The sequence below is a fragment of the Stenella coeruleoalba genome (genome assembly GCF_951394435.1).
Source record: "Stenella coeruleoalba genome assembly, chromosome: 4".
Lineage (NCBI taxonomy): Eukaryota > Metazoa > Chordata > Mammalia > Artiodactyla > Delphinidae > Stenella > Stenella coeruleoalba.
In genome coordinates, this window is record NC_137149.1 from 98802983 (window position 1) to 98828066 (window position 25084).

The 25084-nt window shown below is 44.3% G+C and overlaps 1 long non-coding RNA gene across 3 annotated transcripts in view; it reads right to left on the reverse strand.

Moving 5' to 3' along the window:
• The window catches only part of LOC307185422, a 348734-nt gene that overhangs the window by 20799 nt on the left and 302851 nt on the right, over positions 1-25084 (reverse strand). Inside the window, exon 4 of one of the 3 annotated variants that reach the window (XR_013828069.1) lies at positions 2897-2951. The exons of the other annotated variants lie outside the window; for them this stretch is intronic. This is a non-coding gene — a long non-coding RNA (uncharacterized lncRNA). Of the gene's footprint in view, positions 1-2896; positions 2952-25084 lie in introns of those variants that run through there. 3 annotated transcript variants of the gene reach the window in all.

Genomic DNA, 25084 nt, shown 5'->3' on the forward strand with positions numbered 1-25084 from the left:
ATATGGAATAGACAAGAGCTACTCCTTGCTCAACGAAATGGACTCAACACCCCATATTAAACGCCTAGGAATGTACCTGACTAGTAAGTATCTTAAAACCTATGGATTGCTATGTCTCCAAAAGAGAATCAAGCGTGTGTACAGGGGCATAAACGCAGCAGTGATAGGATTGGAGAGGTTCGGTGAGCAAATGAAGACCCTTTGAAGTCATATTGCATGGTGTCCGTTACACGGGTCTTAACTCTCCAGGTTTAAGGTATTCTTCCTTCAGCTAAAACATGCATGTGGAACCCAGAGTATGATCAACCATGTGAACGGGAGTTGTGTTCAAATATGTCTCAGTTATCCTCCCCTGGTACTCGGGTGCAACATTCCAGACGCTTTACTAACACTCTCCCCACTTGGAGAGTCAGCGCCTTTAACCTCTTGTTTGGCCCAGTTTGCAATTTCTGCGGAAGATGAACAGGAATAGGGAGAACCAATGAGAGACTAGCTGGAGGTGTCTGGACGGGCAAATTTAACTCTCATTTCCCACCAGGAAGAGGAAATAACCAAAGGCTCAGCGTGCCGTGCCGGAACCAGTTTAGGGCCTGAAACCATCCTGCGGTGTTGCGGCCAGCTCAAAAAAAAGCGAGTTGAAGAAAGGAGCTCAGGGGCTCTGTAATTCACAAACCTGCAGAGTTATAAATGACAGCTATCCTCCAAAAATATACTGAAGTAAGGCTGCCAAGAGGCCTTGAAAGCGGGACAGAATTGCAGGAAACCGATTTCAGGAGGTCGACTGGAATTGCATTGAAAACATAGGAAAAGAGGCAAAACGTCCACAATGATGCACTTGGCCTAAAAGGGCGTATGCGTTTTTTCCTGAATATATTCAGGAAAAAACGCATACGCCCTTTTTGGCCAACCAAGCAAGCTTGCAAAGGAAATCTGCACTACAATGAAGTCTCACTTCCCCCTGGTCAAAAGGGCCATCTGAAAAAAGTGTAAAATCCAGAAAGGCAGGACAGGCCATGTAGAACTGGGAGCCTTGTTATGCTGATGGGCGGGATGTAAATTGCCAACAGACACTCGGGAGAAGTGTATGGTGTTTCCTGAAACATCTAAAAAACAAAGCAACAGAGCCTAGGGCACTTCCACTTATGGTCCTATAGCTTAGGGAAATTAAAATCAAAAAGACACAGCCACCCCAAAGTTTGGGACGCCTCTGTTTACAAGAACGTCATTTACCGTACAAGTTCAATATCACAGAAAGTGAAAAATGGATAAAGAACTTGTGGTACTTACGTACAATGCAGTATCACTCAGCAATGAAATCTATGTCATCAGGCCCGTAGCAGCATAATGAGTGGATTGAGGTACGATGATTCTAACTGAAATAAGTCACACAGAAAAAGAAACATCATAAGATATCAGTAATACACGGAATGTAAACTTGGCTACACAGGAACTGAATTCCAAAACAGAACAGGGTCTCAAATTTAGAAAACCAACTTATGCTTGCTTAAGGGGAAAGGTGAGTTGGGGTGCTGCATAAAAGCAGAGATTGAAATGAGCACAGATAAAGTTCCTTAAGCCAAATATGGAATAGACAAGAGCTACTCCTTGCTCAGCGAAATGGACTCAACACCCCATATTAAACGCCTAAGAATGTACCTGACTAGAAGTATCTTAAAACCTATGGATTGCTATGTCTCCAAAAGAGAATCAAGCATGCGTACAGGGGCATAAATGCAGCAGTGATAGGATTGGAGAGGTTTGGTGAGCAAATGAAGACCCTTTGAAGTCATATTGCATGGTACCCATTCCACGGGTTTCAACTACCCAGGTTTAAGGTATTCTTCCTTCAGCCAAAACATGCATGTGGAACCTAGAGTATGATCAACCATGTGATCGGGAGACGTGTTCAAATATGTCTCAGTTTTCGTACCCTGGTACTCGGGTGCAACATTCCAGATGCTTTACTAACACTCTCCCAACTTGGAGAGTCAGTCCCTTTAACCTCCTGTTTGGCCCAGTTTGCAATTGCTGAGGAAGATGAACAGGAATAGGGAGAACCAATGAGAGAGTAGCTGGAGGTGTCTGGACGGGCAAATTTAACTCTCATTTCCCACCAGGAAGAGGAATTAACCAAAGGTTCAGCATACCGTGCCGGAACCCGATTAGGGCCTGAAGCCATCCTGCGGTGTTGCGGCCAGCTCAAAAGAAAGCGAGTTGAAGAAAGGAGCTCGGGGCACTGTAATTCACAAACCTGCAGAGTTATAAATGACAGCTATCGTCCAAAACTAGACTGAAGTAAGGCTGCCAAGAGGACTTGAAAGCGGGACAGAATTGCAGGAAACCGATTTCAGGAGGTAGACTGGAATTGCATTGAAAGCATAGGAAAAGAGGCAGAACGTCCACAATGATGCACTTGGCCAAACAGGGCGTATGCGTTTTTTCCCCAATATATTCAGGAAAAAACGCATACGCCCTGTTTGGCCAACCAAGCAAACTTGCAAAGGAAATCTGCACTACAATGAAGTCTCACTTCCCCCCTGTCAAAAGGGCCATCTGAAAAAAGTGTAAAATCCAGAAAGGCAGGACAGGCCATGGAGAACTGGGAGCCTTGTTATGCTGATGGGCGGGATGTAAATTGCCAACAGACACTCGGGAGAAGTGTATGGTGTTTCCTGAAACATCTAAAAAACAAAGCAACAGAGCCTAGGGCACTTCCACTTATGGTCCTATAGCGTAGGGAAATTAAAATCAAAAAGACACAGCCACCCCAAAGTTTGGGACGCCTCTCTTTACAAGAACATCGTTTACCATACAAGTTCAATATCACAGAAAGTGAAAAATGGATAAAGAACTTGTGGTACTTACGTACAATGCAGTATCACTCAGCAATGAAATCTATGTCATCAGGCCCGTAGCAGCATAATGAGTGGATTCAGGTACGATTATTCTAACTGAAATAAGTCACAAAGAAAAAGAAACATCATAAGATATCATTAATACACGGAATGTAAACTTGGCTACACAGGAACTGAATTACAGAACAGAACAGGGACTCAAATTTAGAAAACCAACTTATGCTTGCTTAAGGGGAAAGGTGAGTTGGGGTGCTGCATAAAACCAGAGATTGAAATGAGCACAGATAATGTTCCTCAAGCCAAATACGGAATAGACAAGAGGTACTCCTTGCTCAACGAAATTCATTCAACACCGCATATTAAACGCCTAAGAATTTAACTGACTAGTAAGTATCTTAAAACCTATGGATTGCTATGTCTCCGAAAGGAATCAAGCGTGTGTACAGGGGCATAAACGCAGCAGTGACAAGATTGGAGAGGTTCGGTGAGCAAATGAAGACCCTTTGAAGTCATATTGCATGGTACCCATTCCACGGGTTTCAACTCTCCAGGTTTAAGGTATTCTTCCTTCAGCTAAAACATGCATGTGGAACCCAGAGTATGATCAACTATGTGATCGGGAGACGTGTTCAAATATGTCTCAGTTTTCCTCACCTGGTACTCGGGTGCAACATTCCAGATTCTTTACTAACACTCTCCCCACTTGGAGAGTCAGCGCCTTTAACCTCCTGTTTGGCCCAGTTTGCAATTTCTGCGCAAGATGAACAGGAATAGGGAGAACCAATGAGAGACTAGCTGGAGGTGTCTGGACGGGCAAATTTAACTCTCATTTCCCACCAGGAAGAGGAATTAACCAGAGGCTCAGCGTGCCGTGCTGGAACCAGATTAGGGCCTGAAGCCATCCTGCGGTGTTGCGGCCAGGTCACAAGAAAGCGAGTTGAAGAAAGGAGCTCAGGGGCACTGTAATTCACAAACCTGCAGAGTTATAAATGACAGCTATCGTCCAAAAATATACTGAAGTAAGGCTGCCAAGAGGACTTGAAAGCGGGGCAGAATTGCAGGAAACCGATTTCAGGAGGTAGACTGGAATTGCATTGAAAGCATAGGAAAAGAGGCAGAACGTCCACAATGATGCACTTGGCCAAAAATGCGTATGCGTTTTTTTCCTCAATATATTCAGAAAAAAACGCATACACACTTTTTGGCCAACCAAGCAAACTTGCAAAGGAAATCTGCACTACAATGAAGTCTCACTTCCCCCCGGTCAAAAGGGCCATCTGAAAAAAGTATAAAATCCAGAAAGGCAGGACAGGCCATGGAGAACTGGGAGCCTTGTTATGCTGATGGGTGGGATGTAAATTGCCAACAGACACTCGGGAGAAGTGTATGGTGTTTCCTGAAACATCTAAAAACCAAAGCAACAGAGCCTAGGGCACTTCCACTTATGGTCCTATAGCTTAGGGAAATTAAAATCAAAAAGACACAGCCACCCCAAAATTTGGGACGGCTGTTTTTACAGGAATCTCTTCTGCGGCACAAGTTAAATATCCCAGAGAGCAAATAATGGATAAAGAAGTTGCGGTACTTCTGTACAACAGAATACCACTCAGCAATGAAATCTATGTCACCAGGCCCGTACCAGCATAATGAGTGGATTGAGGCACGATGATTCTAAGTGAAATAAGTCACACAGAAAAAGAAACATCATAAGGTATCACTAATACACGGAATGTGAACTTGGCTACACATGAACTGAATTACAAAACAGAACAGGGCCTCAAATTTAGAAAACCAACTTATGCTTGCTTAAGGGGGAAGGTCAGTTGGGGTGCTGCATAAAAGCAGAGTTTGAAATTAGCACAGATACCGTTCCATAAGCCAAATATGGAATAGACAAGAGCTACCCCTTGCTCAACGAAATGGATTCAACAATGAGGTATCACCTCACACCTGGTAGAATAGGCATCATTGAAAATCTACAAACAAAAATTGCTGGAAAGGGTGTGGAGAAAAGGAACCCTCTTCCACTATTGTTGGGAATATAAATTGATACAGTCATTATGGAGAACAATATGGAATTTCTTCAGAAACTAACAATAGAATTACTATATGATACAGCAATCCCAGTACTGGACATATACCCAGACAAAACCATAAATCAAAAAGAGTCATTCACCGCAATGTTCATTGCATCACTATTTACAATATCGAGGTAATGGAAGCAACCTAAATGCCCACAGACAGACGAATGCATAAAGCTGTGGTACATATATAAAATGGAATATTACTAAGCCATGAAAAGGAATGAAATTGGGTCATTTGTAGAGACGTCGATGGATCTAGAGACTGTCATACAGAGTGAAGTAAGTCAGAAAGAGAAAAACAAATCCTGTATATTCATGCATATATGTGGAACCTAGAAAAACTGTACAGATTAACCATTTTGCAAGGCATAAATAGAGCAACAGATGTAGACAACAAACGTATGGACAACAAGGGGGGAAAGCTGTTGGGGGGGTGGTGGTGGGAGGAGTTGAGAGACTGGGATTGGCATGTATACATTTATATGTATAAAATACATAACCAATAAGAACCTGCTGTATAAAAATATAAAATAAAATTCAAAATTAAAAAGAAATAAAATTTAAAAAATAAAACAGAAAAAACAATTATTCCCTGCACATACATGTATTTATATGAATAAATTATTTCCATGCTTATATCTGTAAATACAAAAAAGAGGAATAAAATCTACCTTGAACCAAAAACGAAAAAGAGAAAAAAAACACAGAACCCACCAGTTACACAGAGGAAAACCGTATCAGGGCACTTGCTCCAGTTGTAAACAATTCTGAAGTTGGTCAGTGGTGGGGAATCATCTCCCATTCAGCCAGCAGCCCCCACGCAACAAGCGTCCTCATTGCAAAGCTGGGGCACCGTGCCGAGGCATCTGTGAGTAAACGTGAGCTGAGCCCCAGGCCAGTTGCTGCTGAACTATTCCCACCCGTCCCAGGTAAAACACCTGAATATATACAAGGACTTGAAAGCCTAGAGGAAGGGCCATAGAGCCACACGAGTGACAGCATGCCGGCCGACTTGGTGCCTGCAGGCCAGCCAGGATGGTCCTGGCCCTGGGTGCTCTTCTGGAAGATTTCCATTTCCCTGCCTGAGATACCCGTCCTGTCCCTGCCCCCACTGCTTTTTTCCTTCCTCACCTCTGCCCAGGGAGAAATTCCAGCAGCAGGTATGGGTGACACATCCTCTTCTTTAGCAGGTGGCAGCCTGGCAACTGCTGCAGAAAGTCCAGCAGAGCCCCACTCACACTGGGCCACCCACAAAGCCGTGGCCTCTCACTCCCTCCCACCAGCCCAGCCCCGAGACTGCTGACAGGGCAGAGAAAATGGCGTCAGGCACGGCTGCAGGGGCTCTTGCTGCCTGGAGTGGTATTTATATTGATCTCAACCCAGGCACACCTGGGGAGGGCTGGCCGGCACGGTAAGGCTGCCCAGGTCAGCCAATCATCACCCCTCAGGGGCTCACAGTTGCAGAAAATGGAACTTGCTGAACCGGCCAGGTCCAAGGAACAGGTGTGGGCTCCTGAGAGTCAGGATAGACAAGGGGCTGCAGCTTTGGCTTGTTTTCTAATCATTTTATCTGGCCCATGAGTGGGAGACAACTTCAAGAAAACCCTCTCCTAATGAGAGGAAACCAGGAGTCAGGGAGAGGAGGGGTGGGTGGTGGTTGGAGACAGAGGCCTGGTGCCCCGGGTGCAGTGGAAGTCTCTGGAAGACCAGGTGGAGGGAGGCCTCACGGAGTGATGCCCAGGGTCACAGACCTGTCGCAGCTGCTGTTTGTTAGTTCAAGTCCTGCTCTGAGGTGCTCTGTGTCAGCTCTGAGCGACAGGTGAGCTGGGGGTGCTCTGCAATGAGGGCTATGTGCACGGTTCCTGTGTGCCCAGCCCTGCCACGGTACCTGCAAGGGTAGCTCTGTATCCTGGGAGGGGCCTGACCACGAGAGCCCCGTGGGCTGGGGTGGGGGTGGGGTACCTGCCCAGGTGAGCTCCATATTCTGGGATTGGTCTGACCACGAGAGCCCCATGGGCTGCTGGGGACCTGGTAAAGGATGTCAGGACAGTCAGTGAAGCCACCGAGGATATACCTCCAGTTGCTCCTAATTCCTACACCCTGCTGGTCATTCTACCAACCACCAGGACATGGTATTCTGTATTAGTCTTCAATGATGCCTTCTTTTGTATTCCATTAGTCCCAGAGTCACAAGAAATTTTGGCTTGTGAGTGGCAGGACTCAACATACAACTAAAACAATACTTCCGGGCCGTCTGGCCCCAAGGGTGCAAAAATTCCCACACCATCTTTGGGGAAAGCTTAGCTAAAGACCTAAAAGTTCTACCTCTGGAAAAGGAAACCCTCCTTCAATATGCAGACGACATTCTGATCACCAGCCCTACTAAGGAGGCCTCTGAACTACCAAGCCAATAAAGGATAGAAGTTGTCCAAGAAAAAGCTCAAATATCACAGACTGCGGTGACCTGCCTGGGCTTCATTCTCACAGAAGGTCAGAGAAGCCCATCCCAGGAAAGGGAAGAAACCATTTTCAGCCTTACCCCTTTCTAAAACTAGAAGACAGCTTAGGGGTTCCTGGGGAGGCCAGGGTTTGCTGCTTCTGGATCCCTAACTACAGTCTACTAGCTGGGCCTCTATATGAAACACTGAAAGGAAATGATGATGATCCTTTTGAATAGAATCCAGAAGTGGCCTTTCAAGAATGGAAAGAGCAGTCAATTCAGACCCTTGCCCTGGAACTCCCTAATTTAGCTAAACCCTTTGACCTTTACATTCCCGGTGAAAGGTGAATCGCCATTGGAGAATTAGTGCAAAAACTGGGACCACTTGAAATGGAACAATGCAAGAATGCCATCCAGGTAGGATAAACTACGGTCACTAAGGGGCTTGGCCCACTGCCACATCTGGCCAAGATACTGGCGGTATCTAAAAACCTGGAAATCAGCAGCCCAAAAGGCCACCTCCCTCCTAAGGGAAAAGGACCCCACGTGGTGATCCTAACCACCAACCATGCCCTGAAGTTGCAGGGTTCGCTCCGTGGGCACACCGACCTCGAGTGAGGAGGCCCTCCAACTCCAACATCCAGAGAGATAACCGGGGGCAACAGGGCACCATGACGACTCGTGTGAACATCACTTGACCTGGAGTTTCTCTCATAAAACAACAAGAGTGTGTCCCAAAAGAGTAGACTACTGCTTGCAGGACTTACTGCACCCAGAGGGGAGCTAATAATCTTGGCGGGGGAACAGTATACCACACTGTCACCATAGAAAAGCCTACAGACACCGTGATGATGGTGGCCAATAAGACCGGCTGGACTCCTGTTTACTTCAAAAGGCTGTTGACTCAGTAGCCATCATGGTCCTTGATCACCACTGACCCTGGACTGTCTGGGAGTTGAGCGGGCAGGGCTCTGACACCTGGTGCTGTTTGTACGTTAATTCAGGGGCCTAATTGAAGAAAGCACAGACTACTGGTCAGAGCATCTAGGCTGGCAGAGACGGTCAGCCTAAGGTGGCTGAACAAATGTGGGGCGGGGTGAAACCGGCCCCCACAGCGTCTCTGCACATCTCTTTCCTGGACCCTTAAAGGTCATTAGAATCTATAACACTTCCAATGCTGGTGCTCAGGTGGACGAGCAGGGAGGCAGGGGTCCTGGGGACAATCAACGTCACCGGGAGGCTGCTGGGGAGAAGCTCTGACCCTCGCCCCAGGGTATGAGGGCTCCCAACTCAGCACTCAGCAGTTACAGAAGAAGGGTCTGCACCCTCAGCACTCCAAGAATGAGGAACGGGACAAAAGGCAGAGGAGGGGTTTGTCCCCAGCAAAGCCCATTAAAAATCCCTGGGAGATAAAAATAGAATCTGGGCAATAAAGTCAAGTCTAACCTTTTTTATCCTTTGTGCTTTGTCTAATTTCACGTGCTCCTAGGGTCCCGCATGCAGAGGTTCCACACCCGGCACTTCAGACCAGATTTCCTAGTGCAGAATGGCTGGGTCGACACCTCAGCTCCTGGGGCCCAGTGCAGACTCCACGATATAGAGCCTGAGCTACAGCCAACCCGGCCCTCGAGAGCTCCGCCGCCTCCCTCCCTCCCACTGACTCTGACAGGATCTCTACACAGCAGCCCAGCCCACAGCCCACGGGGTAGTGCATGCTCTCACCTCTCCATTCTCTGATCAAAATATAAAGTTTCCTTTGCTTGTGAACCAAACTCAGTCTCGATCTGTTGGCCCCAATGACACTGGGCAGGGGGACACTTGTTGGGGTCCACTCTGGAGGATCAGTAACAGAAATTGAGACTATTGTAACCTCAATGAACAGATGTGTGAGCCAAACTGTAGTTAACATAGAACAGTGTATAAGGCTCGGGTAAAATAAGATGTTTTTAACACTTCCATTTGATATTTCCATCACTTTTTATAAGCAAGTTCAGTGAAAAGGTTTGTCTTATTTGTCAGGTCAATATTAGAGAAACGAAGTGATTTCTTTCCAAGGATGTACAGCTAATAATCTTGGTTAAACCTTCAATCTTGTTTTAAATGCTTTTCCATTGAAAATGATACCTCTCTTTCAGCTCCCCCATTTCTGAGAAGTATAAAATCTTATAATTTATTATTACCAAAGGGGAAAGGTGGGAGGAGGGATAAATTAACAGTTTGGAATGAACACATACACACTGCTATGTATAAAATAGATCATCAACAAGGAACTACTGTATAGCACAGGGAACTACACTCAACATTTTGCAATAACCTATAAGGGGAAATAATCTGAAAAAGAATAGATATTTTTATTGACATCATCTATCAATGACAGTTAAAGTGTAGCCTAAGGGAAGCTGGTGGTGAGTGCTTCTGACCCTGAAGACTTCAATCATCTAAAGTTTGGACTCTGCCTACTTCCCAAGGCCCTTAATGAACATATGTGTAGCCGTAGCTTAAAAAATTCCCCAGTTTGGGTTTCGGGGAGACACTGATTTTGAAAAAGCCCTGGTGTTCTCCTTACATGAATGGGACTCTTCCTACTGCTAAAACATGTCTGTCACACCCAGAGGATGGTATACCGTCTGATCGGGAAGAGTTTGGAAAAGGCATCTCATCTCCTCATCTCCTGGTGCTCGGGTTCACCCCTCCAGCATCTTTACTAACAGTCTCCCCACTTGGAGATGTCAGCACTGTCAACATCCTGTTGCGTACAGTTTGGAATTTGTCCAGAGGATGAAGCAGAAGGATGAGGAACAATGAGAGACAAGTCCTAGGTGTTCAGACAGGCACATGTCACTCTAATTTCCAATCAGGAAGACGAATTGACCAAAGGCTAGGGTTGCCCATGGAAACAGTATAGGGCTTGAGGAAATCCCGCTGCTTTGTGGCCAGTTCCCATAAACACGAGTTGAACAATGGAACTCAGGGGCAGTAAAATTCACAAAACTGCAGAGTTGAAAATATCCATCACTGAAAAATGTCTTGAGGAAAGTCAGAGAAAAGGACTTGTAAGCAAGGGAGAATGGCAGGAAAGGGATTTGAGGAGGTAGAAAGGACTCGCCATTAAGCACAAGAAAAGGAGCTGAACATTGCCAACATTGCAGTTGGCCAAAAAGGGTGTATGCGTTCTTTTCTGTATATATTCAAGAAAAGGGCATACACTTTTTTAGCCAACCAAACAGGTGGGCACTGGAAGTCAATACTACAAAAGATATCACTTCGCATCGGTCAGAAGAGCCATCCTCATAAAGCGTAAACAACAGAAATGCAGGACAGGGCAACGAGAAGAGGGAGCCCTGTGAGACTTATAGTGGAAATGTATATTGCCAACGGCCATTCTGGAGAAGTGTATTGTGTTTACTAAAGCATCTAAAAAATGAGCTACAGAGCATAGGGCACTTGCACTCATGGGCGTATATCTTGGGAAAAACAAAAATCGAGAGGACACAGGCACCCCAATGTTTACCCCCTCTCTGTTTAAAAGATCCTCGACTAGGATATAACTTAAATGTCTCTGGAGGGAAAAAATGGATAAAGATGTGGTACTTAGGTAGAGTGGAATATTATTCAGCCTGGAAATCAATGAAATATGGCCAGTTGTAACAACTCCGGAGGAGTTACGTATGATCATTCTAAGTGACAGAATTCAAAAAGAAAAAGACACATATCATAAGATATCACTTAAAGGTGGAATCCAAAATGGCTACACATGAAATAAATTACAAAACAAAAACATAGTCAAATATGTAGAAAACACGCATAAGGCTGCTAAACGGGAAAGGTGGGGAGGGGTGAGGCATCATCCAGGAGGTTGAAATTAGCAAAGATACCATTCCAAATACCAAACTGATAATCAACAAGGCCTACACGGTAGCTAAAAGAACTGCACTCAGCACACTCAAGTCACCGGAAAAGAATATATACGACTGGTAAGAATCTGAAAAAGAATTTATTGATGTCTCTCTGTACGTGAATCAAGTGGATGTACAGCAGCAAGAAACAGAGCTTTGAAAATCAGCTGTAACCAATATAGTAATAAATTGAAAAAAATAAACGACAGAGAGACAGAGAAAACCTCTTACAACTTTTCCTCAGGGACGGTGATGCAACATGGATTGAACACATCTAGACCCACAGCAGGATGAGACATAAGGCTGGAAACTGTTTGTGCTAAGAGAAATGTGAGGTTGGGTGAGGAAATGCACACCCTTTAAAGTAATACTACCTGGTACCCATTCAATGGGTCCCAAATCTGCAGGTTCAAGGGATCTTCCTACAGCTAAAACATGCATGGAAAACCCAGAGGACTGTACACCATGTGATCGGGAGATGTGTCTAAAATGCACCTCATTTATCCTCTCCTGGTGCTCCTGTTCACCATTCCAGCCACGCTACTTAGAATCTCCCCACTTGGAGAATCAGCACATTTAAACTTCTGTTTCACACATTTTGCAAATTGTGAGGAGGCTGAACGGGAAGAGGGGGAACCAATGAGAGAAGAGTTGTAGGGGTTTGGACGGGCACATATCACTCTAATTTCCCATTAAGAATAAGAATTAAAGAAAGGCTTAGCCTGCCTCGCCGGAGCCAAAATAGGGCCTGAAGCAATCCTGCGGGTTTGAGGCCAGCTCACAAAAGAGCAACTTAAAAAATGGAGCTCAGGGTCACTGCAATTCACAAACCTGCAGAGTTATAAATGAAAACTAACGTCCAAAAATATGTTGAGGTAAGGCAAAGAAGAGGATCTGAATGCAAGACAGAATTGCAAGAAACAGATTTCAAGAGATCGATTGGACTCGTCTTTAACGCACATGAAAAGCGGCAGAATTTCGACAATGATGCAGTTGGCCCAAAAGGGCGTATGCGTTTTTTCCTGATTATATCCAGGAAAAAACGCATACGCACTTTATGGGCAACGAAGCAAGCAAGCAATGCAAATGTGCACAACAAAGAAGTCTCACTTCCCACCGGTCAAAAGGGCCATCCTAAAAAATTGTAAAAACCAGAAATGCAGGACAGGCCATGGAGAACAGGGAGCCTTTATACGCTGATGGGCAGTGTGTGAACTGCCGAGAGCCACTCTGGAGAAGTGTATGGTGGTTCCTAAATCATCTAAAAAACAGAGCTACAGAGCATAGGACACTTCCAATCATGGGAGTATATCTAGGGAAGTCTAAAAATCAACAAGACACAAGCACACCACAGTTTAGGGCTACTCTGTTTACAAGAACCTCAACTTCAGTACACCTTAAATATCCCAGGAAAGAGAACAATGGATAAAGAAGATGTGGTACTTATGTACAATGGAATATCTCTTCACCATGAAATCAATGTAATAAGGCTAGTAGAAGGATAAAGAGTGGATTTAGGTCCGATAATACTACTTGAAATAAGTCAAACAGAAAAAGAAACATATCATAAGATATCACTTATAGAGGGAGGGTAAATATGGCTGCACAAGAAATGAATTACAGAACAGAACAGTGTCTCACATTTAGAAAACACACTTATGTCAGCTTAAGGGGAAAGGAGAGGTGGGGTGATGCATAAAACCAGAGTTTGAAATTAGCACAGATACCGTTCAATAAACCAAATAGGTATTAGACAAGATCTACACCTTGCTCAATGAACAGGCCTCAACACACCCTATACACCGCAGAGAAATATATCTGAGGAATAAGAATCTTAAAACCCATGTATTGATATATCTCCATAAGGGAATCAAGTGTGTGCAGAGTGGCACAAACACAACAGTGAAAAGGAGCTAAACCCCATTATAGAAATAAATTTTAAAAACAAAACGCTGAAACAATGAAAGAGAGAAAAATTCTTACAAAATTCGCTCAGGGGCTGTGATGCAACCTGGATTGACCACATATAAACCCACAGCTGGATAAGACATAAGGCTGGACACTTGGGGCTGACAGGATTGGTGAGCTTTGGTGAGCAACTGCCGAAAGTTTAATGCAATACTTCATGCTACTCAGTCCAAGGGTCCCAACACTCCAGGTTGAAGGGAATCTTCCTACAGCTAAACCATGCTTGGGAAACCCAGCGACTGGTATACCATATGATCGGGAAAGGTTTCTAAAACGCACCTCATTTTTCCACTCCTGGGGCTCCGGATCGACATTCCAGCCGCTTTACTAACAACATCCCCACATGGAGTCAATGCCTTTAAGTTCTGGTATCGCACAGTCTGCAGTTAGTGCAGAGGATGAATGGGAATAGGGGGAACCAGTGAGAAACTAGCTGTAGCGGTTTCAATGGGCACATGTCACTCTAATATCACATCAGTAAGAAGAATTAAACAAAGGCACAGCAAGGTGCCCCAGAAGAAAAATAGGGCTCAAGGAATCCTGTGGTTATGGGGCAAGACCACAAAAATAAGAGCTAAAAAATGGAGCTAAGGGCCACTGCAATTCAAAAACCTGCAGAGTTATAAAGGCCAACTATTTTTAAAAAATATATTGAGGTAAGGCTATGAAGAGGCATTGAAAGCAAGGCAGAATTGCAAGAAACCGATTTCAGGAGGTAGACTGGAATTGCATTGAAAGCATATGAAGAGAGTCAGAAACTCGACAATGATGCACTTGGCCAAAAGGGGCGTATGCGTTTTTTCCTGAATATATTCAGGAAAAAACGCATACGCCCTTTTTGGCCAACCAAGCAAGCTTGCAAAGGAAATCTGCACTACAATGAAGTCTCACTTCCACCTGGTCAAAAGGGCCATCTGAAAAAAGTGTAAAATCCATAAAGGCACGACAGGCCATGGAGAACTGGGAGCCTTCTTATGCTGATGGGCGGGATGTAAATTGCCAACAGCCACTCTGGAGAAGTGTATGGTGTTTCCTGAAACATCTAAAAAACAAAGCAACAGAGCCTAGGGCACTTCCACTTATGGTCCTATAGCTTAGGGAAATTAAAATCAAAAAGACACAGCCATCCCAAAGTTTGGGATGGCTCTGTTTACAAGAACCTCGTTTACGGTACAAGTTCAATATCGCAGAAAGTGAAAAATGGATAAAGAACTTGTGGTACTTACGTACAATGCAAAATCACTCCGCAATGAAATCTATGTCATCAGGCCCGTAGCAGCATAATGAGTGGATTCAGGTATGATGATTCTAACTGAAATAAGTCACACAGAAAAAGAAACATCATAAGATATCACTAATACACGGAATGGAAACTTGGCTACACAGGAACTGAATTTCAGAACAGAACAGGGTCTCAAATTTAGAAAACCAACTTATGCTTGCTTAAGGGTAAAGGTGAGTTGGGGTGCTGCATAAAACCAGAGATTGAAATGAGCACAGATAAAGTTCCTTAAGCCAAATATGGAATAGACAAGAGCTACTCCTTGCTCAACGAAATGGACTCAACACCGCATATTAAACGCCTAAGAATGTACCTGACTAGTAAGTATCTTAAAACCTATGGATTGCTATGTCTCCGAAAGAGAATCAAGCATGTGTACAGGGGCATAAACGCAGCAGTGATAGGATTGGAGAGGTTCGGTGAGCAAATGAAGACCCTTTGAAGTCATATTGCATGGTACCCATTCCACGGGTTTCAACTACCCAGGTTTAAGGTATTCTTCCTTCAGCTAAAACATGCATGTGGAACCCAGAGTATGATCATCCGTGTGAACGGGAGATGTGTTCAAATATGTCTCAGTTTTCCTCCCCTGGTACTCGGGTGCAACATTCCACACTCTTTACTAACACTCTCCCGACTTGGAAAGTTAGTGCCTTTAACCTCCTGTTTGGCCCAGTTTGCAATTTCTGCGGAAGATGAACAGGAATAGCGAGAACCAATGAGAGACTAGCTGGAGGTGTCTGGACGGGCAAATTTAACTCTCATTTCCCACCAGGAAGAGGAAATAACCAAAGGCTCAGCGTGCCGTGCCGGAACCAGATTAGGGCCTGAAGCCATCCTGCGGTGTTGCGGCCAGCTCACAAGAAAGCGAGTTGAAGAAAGGAGCTCAGGGGCACTGTAATTCACAAACCTGCAGAGTTATAAATGACAGCTATCGTCCAAAAATAGACTGAAGTAAGGCTGCCAAGAGGACTTGAAAGCGGGGCAGAATTGCAGGAAACCGATTTCAGGAGGTAGACTGGAATTGCATTGAAAGCATAGGAAAAGAGGCAGAACGTCCACAATGATGCACTTGGCCAAAAAGGGCGTATGCGTTTTTTCCTGAATATATTCAGGAAAAAACGCATACGCCCTTTTTGGCCAACCAAGCAAGCTTGCAAAGGAAATCTGCACTACAATGAAGTCTCACTTCCCCCCGGTCAAAAGGGCCATCTGAAAAAACTGTAAAATCCAGAAAGGCAGGACAGGCCATGGAGAACTGGGAGCCTTGTTATGCTGATGGGCGGGATGTAAATTGCAAACAGACACTTGGGAGAAGTGTATGGTGTTTCCTGAAACATCTAAAAAACAAAGCAACAGAGCCTAGGGCACTTCCACTTATGGTCCTATAGCTTAGGGAAATTAAAATCAAAAAGACACAGCCACCCCAAAGTTTGGAACGGCTCTGTTTACAAGAACCTCGTTTACAGTACAAGTTCAACATCACAGAAAGTGAAAAATGGATAAAGAAGTTGTGGTATTCACTTACAAAGCAATATCACTCAGCAATGAAATCTGTGTCATCAGGCCCTTAGCAGCACAATGAGTGGATTCAGGTATGATGATTCTAACTGAAATAAGTCACACAGAAAAAGAAACATCATAAGATATCAGTAATACACGGAATGGAAACTTGGCTACACAGGAACTGAATTACAGAACAGAACAGGGTCTCAAATTTAGAAAACCAACTTATGCTTGCTTAAGGGTAAAGGTGAGTTGGGTTGCTGCATAAAACCAGAGATTGAAATGAGCACAGATAAAGTTCCTTAAGCCAAATATGGAATAGACAAGAGCTACTCCTTGCTCAACGAAATGGACTCAACACCGCATATTAAACGCCTAAAAATGTACCTGACTAGTAAGTATCTTCAAACCTATGGATTGCTATGTCTCCGAAAGAGAATGAAGCATGTGTACAGGGGCATAAACGCAGCAGTGATAGGATTGGAGAGGTTCGGTGAGCAAATGAAGACCCTGTGAAGTCATATTGCATGGTACCCATTCCACGGGTTTCAACTACCCAGGTTTTAGGTATTCTTCCTTCAGCTAAAACATGCATGTGGAACCTAGAGTATGATCAACCATGTGATCGGGAGACGTGTTCAAATATGTCTCAGTTTTCCTCCCCTGGTACTCGGGTGCAACATTCCAGACGCTTTACTAACACTCTCCCGACTTGGAGAGTCAGTCCCTTTAACCTCCTCTTTGGCCCAGTTTGCAATTTCTGCGGAAGATGAACAGGAATAGCGAGAGCAAATGAGAGACTAGCTGGAGGTGTCTGGACGGGCAAATTTAACTCTCATTTCCCACCAGGAAGAGGAATTAACCAGAGGCTCAGCGTGCCGTGCTGGAACCAGATTAGGGCCTGAAGCCATCCTGCGGTGTTGCGGCCAGGTCACAAGAAAGCGAGTTGAAGAAAGGAGCACAGGGGCACTGTAATTCACAAAACTGCAGAGTTATAACTGACAGCTATCGTCCAAAAATACACTGAAGTAAGGCTGCCAAGAGGACTTGAAAGCGGGGCAGAATTGCAGGAAACCGATTTCAGGAGGTAGACTGCAATTGCATTGAAAGCATAGGAAAAGAGGCAGAACGTCCACAATGATGCACTTGGCCAAAAAGGGCGTATGCGTTTTTTCCTGAAAAAAACGCATACGCCCTTTTTGGCCAACCAAGCAAGCTTGCAAAGGAAATCTGCACTACAATGAAGTCTCACTTCCCCCTGGTCAAAAGGGCCATCTGAAAAAATTGTAAAATCCAGAAAGGCAGGACAGGCCATGGAGAACTGGGAGCCTTGTTATGCTGATGGGTGGGATGTAAATTGCCAACAGACACTCGGGAGAAGTGTATGGTGTTTCCTGAAACATCTAAAAAACAAAGCAACAGAGCCTAGGGCACTTCCACTTATGGTCCTATAGCTTAGGGAATTTAAAATCAAAAAGACACAGCCACCCCAAAGTTTGGAACAGCTCTGTTTACAAGAACCTCTTTTTCAGTACAAGTTCAACATCGCAGAAAGTGAAAAATGGAGAAAGAAGTTGTGGTATTTACTTACAAAGAAATATCACTCAGCAATGAAATCTGTGTCATCAGGCCCTTAGCAGCACAATGAGTGGATTCAGGTATGATGATTCTAACTGAAATAAGTCACACAGAAAGAGAAACATCATAAGATATCAGTAATACACAGAATGTAAACTTGGCTACACAGGAACTGAATTACAGAACAGAACAGGGTCTCAAATTTAGAAAACCAACTTATGCTTGCTTAAGGGGAAAGGTGAGTTGGGGTGCTGCATAAAACCAGAGATTGAAATGAGCACAGATAAATTTCCTTAAGCCAAATATGGAATAGACAAGAGCTACTCCTTGCTCAATGAAATGGACTCAACACCGCATATTAAACGCCTAAGAATGTACCTGACTAGTAAGTATCTTAAACCTATGGATTGCTATGTCTCCAAAAGAGAATCAAGCATGTGTACAGGGGCATAAACGCAGCAGTGATAGGATTGGAGAGGTTCGGTGAGCAAATGAAGACCCTTTGAAGTCATATTGCATGGTACCCATTCCACGGGTTACAACTACCCAGATTTTAGGTATTCTTCCTTCAGCCTAAAACATGCATGTGGAACCCAGAGTATGATCAACCATGTGATCGGGAGACGTGTTCAAATATGTCTCAGTTTTTGTACCTTGGTACTCGCGTGCAACATTTCAGACGCATTACTAACACTCTCCCGACTTGGAGGAGTCAGTCCCTTTAACCTCCTGTTTGGCCCAGTTTTGCAATTTCTGCGGAAGATGAACAGGAATAGGGAGAACCAATGAGAGACTAGCTGGAGGTGGACTGGACGGGCAAATTTAACTATCATTTCCCACCTGGAAGAGGAAATAAAAAAAGGCTCAGCGTGCCGTGCCGGAACCAGATTAGGGCCTGAAGCCATCCTGCGGTGTTTCGGCCAGCTCACAAGAAAGCGAGTTGAAGAAAGGAGATCAGGGGCACTGTAATTCACAAAACCTGCAGAGTTATAAATGACAGCTATCGTACAAAACTAGACTGAAGTAAGGCTGCCAAGAGGACTTGAAAGCGGGGCAGAATTGCAGGAAACAGATTTCAGGAGGTAGACTGGAATTGCATTGAAAGCATAGGAAAAGGGGCAGAAGCTACACAATGATGCACTTGGCCAAAAAGGGCGTATGCGTTTTTTCCTGAATATATTCAGGAAAAAACGCATACGCCCTTTTTGGCCAACCAAGCAAGCTTGCAAAAGGAAATCTGCACTACAATGAAGTCTCACTTCCCCCCGGTCAAAAGGGCCATCTGAAAAAAGTGTAAAATCCAGAAAGGCAGGACAGGCCATGGAGAACTGGGAGCCTTGTTATGCTGATGGGCGGGATGTAAATTGCCAACAACCACTCTGGAGAAGTGTATGGTGTTTCCTGAAACATCTAAAAAACAAAGCAACAGAGGCTAGGGCACTTCCACTTATGGTCCCTATAGCTTAGGGAATTTAAAATCAAAAAGACACAGCCACCCCAAAGTTTGGAACGGCTCTGTTTACAAGGAACCTCGTTTACAGTACAAGTTCAACATCACAGAAAGTGAAAAATGGAGAAAGAAGTTTTGGTATTTACTTACAAAGCAATATCACTCAGCAATGAAATCTGTATCATCAGGCCCTTAGCAGCACAATGAGTGGATTCAGGTATGATGATTGTAACTGAAATAAGTCACACAGAAAAAGAAACATCATAAGATATCAGTAATACACGGAATGGAAACTTGGCTACACAGGAACTCCCATTCCAAAACAGAACAGGGTCTCAAATTTAGAAAACCAACTTATGCTTGCTTAAGGGTAAAGGTGAGTTGGGGTGCTGCATAAAACCAGAGATTGAAATGAGCACAGATAAAGTTCCTTAAGCCAAATATGGAATAGACAAGAGCTACTCCTTGCTCAACGAAATGGACTCAACACAACCATATTAAACGCCTAAAAATGTACCTGACTAATAAGTATCTTAAAACCTATGGATTGCTATGTCTCCAAAAGAGAATCAAGCATGTGTACAGGGGCATAAACGCAGCGGTGATAGGATTGGAGAGGTTTGGTGAGCAAAATGAAGACCCTTTGGAAGTCATATTGCATGGTACCCATTACACGGGTCTCAACTCTCCAGGTTTAAGGTATTCTTCCTTCAGTTAAAACATGCCATGTGGAACCCAAGTGTGATCAACAATGTGAACGGGAGACGTGTTCAAATATGTATCAGTTTTCCTCCCCTGGTACTCGGGTGCAACATTTCAGACGCTTTACTAACACTCTCCCCACTTGGAGAGTCAGCGCCTTTAACCTCCTGTTTGGCTCAGTTTGCAATTTCTGCGGAAGATGAACAGGAATAGCGAGAACCAATGAGAGGCTAGCTGGAGGTGTCTGGATGGCCAAATTTAACTCTCATTTCCCACCAGGAAGAGGAAATAACCAAAGGCTCAGTGTGCTGTGCCGGAACCAGATTAGGACCTGAAGCCATCCTGCGGTGTTGCGGCCAGCTCAAAAGAAAGCGAGTTGAAGAAGGAGCTCAGGGGCACTGTAATTCACAAACCTGCAGAGTTATAAATGACAGCTATCGTCCAAAAATAGACTGAAGTAAGGCTGCCAAGAGGACTTGAAAGCGGGGCAGAATTGCTGGAAACCGATTTCAGGAGGTAGACTGGAATTGCATTGAAAACATAGGAAAAGAGGCAGAACGTCCACAATGATGCACTTGGCCAAAAAGGGCGTATGCGTTTTTTCTGAATATATTCAGGAAAAAACGCATACGCCCTTTTTGGCCCAACCAGCAAGCTTGCAAAGGAAATCTGCACTACAATGAAGTCTCCCTTCCCCCCGGTCAAAAGGGCCATCTGAAAAAGTGTAAAATCCAGAAAGGCAGGACAGGCCATGGAGAACAGGAAGCCTTGTTATGCTGAAGGGCGGGATGTAAATTGCCAACAACCACTGGGGAGAAGTGTATGGTGTTTCCTGAAACATTCTAAAAAACAAAGCAACAGAGCCTAGGGCACTTCCACTTATGGTCCTATAGATTAGGGAATTTAAAATCAAAAAGACAGAGCCACCCCAAAGTTTCGAATGGCTCTGTTTACAAGAACCTCGTTTACAGTACAAGTTCAACATCGCAGAAAGTGAAAAATGGAGATTGTGGTAGTTACTTACAAAGCAATATCACTCAGCAATGAAATCTGTGTCATCAGGCCCTTAGCAGCACAATGAGTGGATTCAGGTATGATGATTCTAACTGAAATAAGTCACACAGAAAAAGAAACATCATAAGATATCAGTAATACACGGAATGGAAACTTGGCTACACAGGAACTGAATTACAGAACAGAACAGGGTCTCAAATTTCGAAAACCAACTTATGCTTGCTTAAGGGGAAAGGTGAGTTGGGGTGCTGCCTAAAACCAGAGATTGAAATGAGCACAGATAAAGTTCCTTAAGCCAAATATGGAATAGACAAGAGCTACTCCTTGCTCAACGAAATGGACTCAACACCGCATATTAAACGTCTAAGAATGTACCTGACTTGTAAGTATCTTAAAACCTATGGATTGCTATGTCTCCGAAAGAGAATCAAGCATGTGTACAGGGGCATAAACGCAGCAGTGATAGGATTGGAGAGGTTCGGTGAGCAAATGAAGACCCTTTGAAGTCATATTGCATGGTACCCATTCCACGGGTTTCAACTACCCAGGTTTAAGGTATTCTTCCTTCAGCTAAAACATGCATGTGGAACCTAGAGTATGATCAACCATGTGATCGGGAGACGTGTTCAAATATGTCTCAGTTTTCGTACCCTGGTACTCGGGTGCAACATTCCAGACGCTTTACTAACACTCTCCCGACTTGGAGAGTCAGTCCCTTTAACCTCCTGTTTGGCCCAGTTTGCAATTTCTGTGGAAGATGAACAGGAATAGCGAGAACCAATGGAGACTACCTGGAGGTGTCTGGACGGGCAAATTTAACTCTCATTTCCCACCAGGAAGAGGAATTAACCAAAGGCTCAGCGTGCCATGCCAGAACCAGATTAGGGCCTGAAGCCATCCTGCGGTGTTGCGGCCAGCTCAACAGAAAGCGAGTTGAAGAAAGGAGCTCAGGGGCACTGTAATTCACAAACCTGCAGAGTTATAAATGACAGCTATCGTCCAAAAATAGACTGAAGTATGGCTGCCAAGAGGACTTGAAAGCGGGGCAGAATTGCAGGAAACCGATTTCAGGAGGTAGACTGGAATTGCATTGAAAGCATAGGAAAAGAGGCAGAACGTCCACAATGATGCACTTGGCCAAAAAGGGCGTATGCGTTTTTTCCTGAATATATTCAGGAAAAAACGCATACGCCCTTTTTGGCCAACCAAGCAAGCTTGCAAAGGAAATCTGCACTACAATGAAGTCTCACTTCCCCCCGGTCAAAAGGGCCATCTGAAAAAAGTGTAAAATCCAGAAAGGCAGGACAGGCCATGGAGAACTGGGAGTCTTGTTATGCTGATGGGCGGGATGTAAATTGCCAACAGACACTCGGGAGAAGTGTATGGTGTTTCCTGAAACATCTAAAAAACAAAGCAACAGAGCCTAGGGCACTTCCACTTATGGTCCTATAGCTTAGGGAATTTAAAATCAAAAAGACACAGCCACCCCAAAGTTTGGAACGGCTCTGTTTACAAGAACCTCTTTTTCAGTACAAGTTCAACATCGCAGAAAGTGAAAAATGGAGAAAGAAGTTGTGGTATTTACTTACAAAGAAATATCACTCAGCAATGAAATCTGTGTCATCAGGCCCTTAGCAGCACAATGAGTGGATTCAGGTATGATGATTCTAACTGAAATAAGTCACACAGAAAGAGAAACATCATAAGATATCAGTAATACACAGAATGTAAACTTGGCTACACAGGAACTGAATTACAGAACAGAACAGGGTCTCAAATTTAGAAAACCAACTTATGCTTGCTTAAGGGGAAAGGTGAGTTGGGGTGCTGCATAAAACCAGAGATTGAAATGAGCAGAGATAAAGTTCCTTAAGCCAAATATGGAATAGACAAGAGCTACTCCTTGCTCAACGAAATGGACTCAACACCGCATATTAAACGCCTAAGAATGTACCTGACTAGTAAGTATCTTAAAACCTATGGATTGCTATGTCTCCAAAAGAGAATCAAGCATATGTACAGGGGCATAAACGCAGCAGTGATAGGATTGGAGAGGTTCGGTGAGCAAATGAAGACCCTTTGAAGTCATATTGCATGGTACCCATTCCACGGGTTACAACTTCCCAGATTTTAGGTATTCTTCCTTCAGCTAAAACATGCATGTGGAACCCAGAGTATGATCAACCATGTGATCGGGAGACGTGTTCAAATATGTCTCAGTTTTAGTACCCTGGTACTCGGGTGCAGCATTCCAGACGCATTACTAACACTCTGCCGACTTGGAGAGTCAGTCCCTTTAACCTCCTGTTTGGCGCAGTTTGCAATTTCTGCGGAAGATGAACAGGAATAGGGAGAACCAATGAGAGACTAGCTGGAGGTGACTGGACGGGCAAATTTAACTATCATTTCCCACCAGGAAGAGGAAATAACCAAAGGCTCAGCATGCCGTGCCGGAACCAGATTAGGGCCTGAAGCCATCCTGCGGTGTTGCGGCCAGCTCAAAACAAAGCGAGTTGAAGAAAGGAGCTCAGGGGCACTGTAATTCACAAACCTGCAGAGTTATAAATGACAGCTATCGTCCAAAACTAGACTGAAGTAAGGCTGCCAAGAGGACTTGAAAGTGGGGCAGAATTGCAGGAAACCGATTTCAGGAGGTAGACTGGAATTGCATTGAAAGCATAGGAAAAGGGGCAGAACGTACACAATGATGCACTTGGCCAAAAAGTGCGTATGCGTTTTTTCCTGAATATATTCAGGAAAAAACGCATACGCCCTTTTTGGCCAACCAAGCAAGCTTGCAAAGGAAATCTGCACTACAATGAAGTCTCACTTCCCCCCGGTCAAAAGGGCCATCTGAAAAAAGTGTAAAATCCAGAAAGGCAGGAAGGGCCATGGAGAAATGGGAGCCTTGTTATGCTGATGGGCGGGATGTAAATTGCCAACAGACACTCGGGAGAAGTGTATGGTGTTTCCTGAAACATCTAAAAAACAAAGCAACAGAGCCTAGGGCACTTCCACTTATGGTCCTATAGCTTAGGGAAATTAAAATCAAAAAGACACAGCCACCCCAAAATTTGGGACGCCTCTGTTTACAAGAACCTCGTTTACAGTACAAGTTCAACATCGCAGAAAGTGAAAAATTGATAAAGAAGTTGTGGTATTTACTTACAAAGCAATATCACTCAGCAATGAAATCTGTGTCATCAGGCCCTTAGCAGCACAATGAGTGGATTCAGGTATGATGATTCTAACTGAAATAAGTCACACAGAAAAAGAAACATCATAAGATATCAGTAATACACGGAATGTAAACTTGGCTACACAGGAACTGAATTACAGAACAGAACAGGGTCTCAAATTTAGAAAACCAACTTATGCTTGCTTAAGTGTAAAGGTGAGTTGGGGTGCTGCATAAAACCAGAGATTGAAATGAGCAGAGATAAAGTTCCTTAAGCCAAATATGGAATAGACAAGAGCTACTCCTTGCTCAACGAAATGGACTCAACACCGCATATTAAACGCCTAAGAATGTACCTGACTAGTAAGTATCTTAAAACCTATGGATTGCTATGTCTCCGAAAGAGAATCAAGCATGTGTACAGGGGCATAAACGCAGCAGTGATAGGATTGGAGAGGTTCGGTGAGCAAATGAAGACCCTTTGAAGTCATATTGCATGGTACCCATTCCACGGTTTTCATATACCCAGGTTTAAGGTATTCTTCCTTCAGCTAAAACATGCATGTGGAACATATAGTAAGATCAACCTTGTGATCGGGAGATGTGTTCAAATATGTCTCACTTTTCGTACCCTGGTACTCGGGTGCAACATTCCAGATGCTTTACTAACATTCTCCCCACTTGGAGAGTCAGTCCCTTTAACCTCCTGTTTGCTCCAGTTTGCAATTTCTGCGGAAGATGAACAGGAATAGCGAGAACCAATGAGAGACTAGCTGGAGGTGTCTGGACGGGCAAATTTAACTCTCATTTCCCACCAGGAAGAGGAATTAACCAAAGACTCAGCGTGCCGTGCCGGAACCAGATTAGGGCCTGAAGCCATCCTGCGGTGTTTCGGCCAGCTCACAAGAAAGCGAGTAGAAGAAAGGAGCTCAGGGTCACTGTAATTCACAAACCTGAAGAGTTATAAATGACAGCTATCGTCCAAAAATAGACTGAAGTAAGGCTGCCAAGAGGACTTGAAAGCGGGGCACAATTGCAGGAAACCGATTTCAGGAGGTAGCCTGGAATTGCATTGAAAGCATAGGAAAAGAGGCAGAACGTTCACAATGATGCACTTGGCCAAAAAGGGCG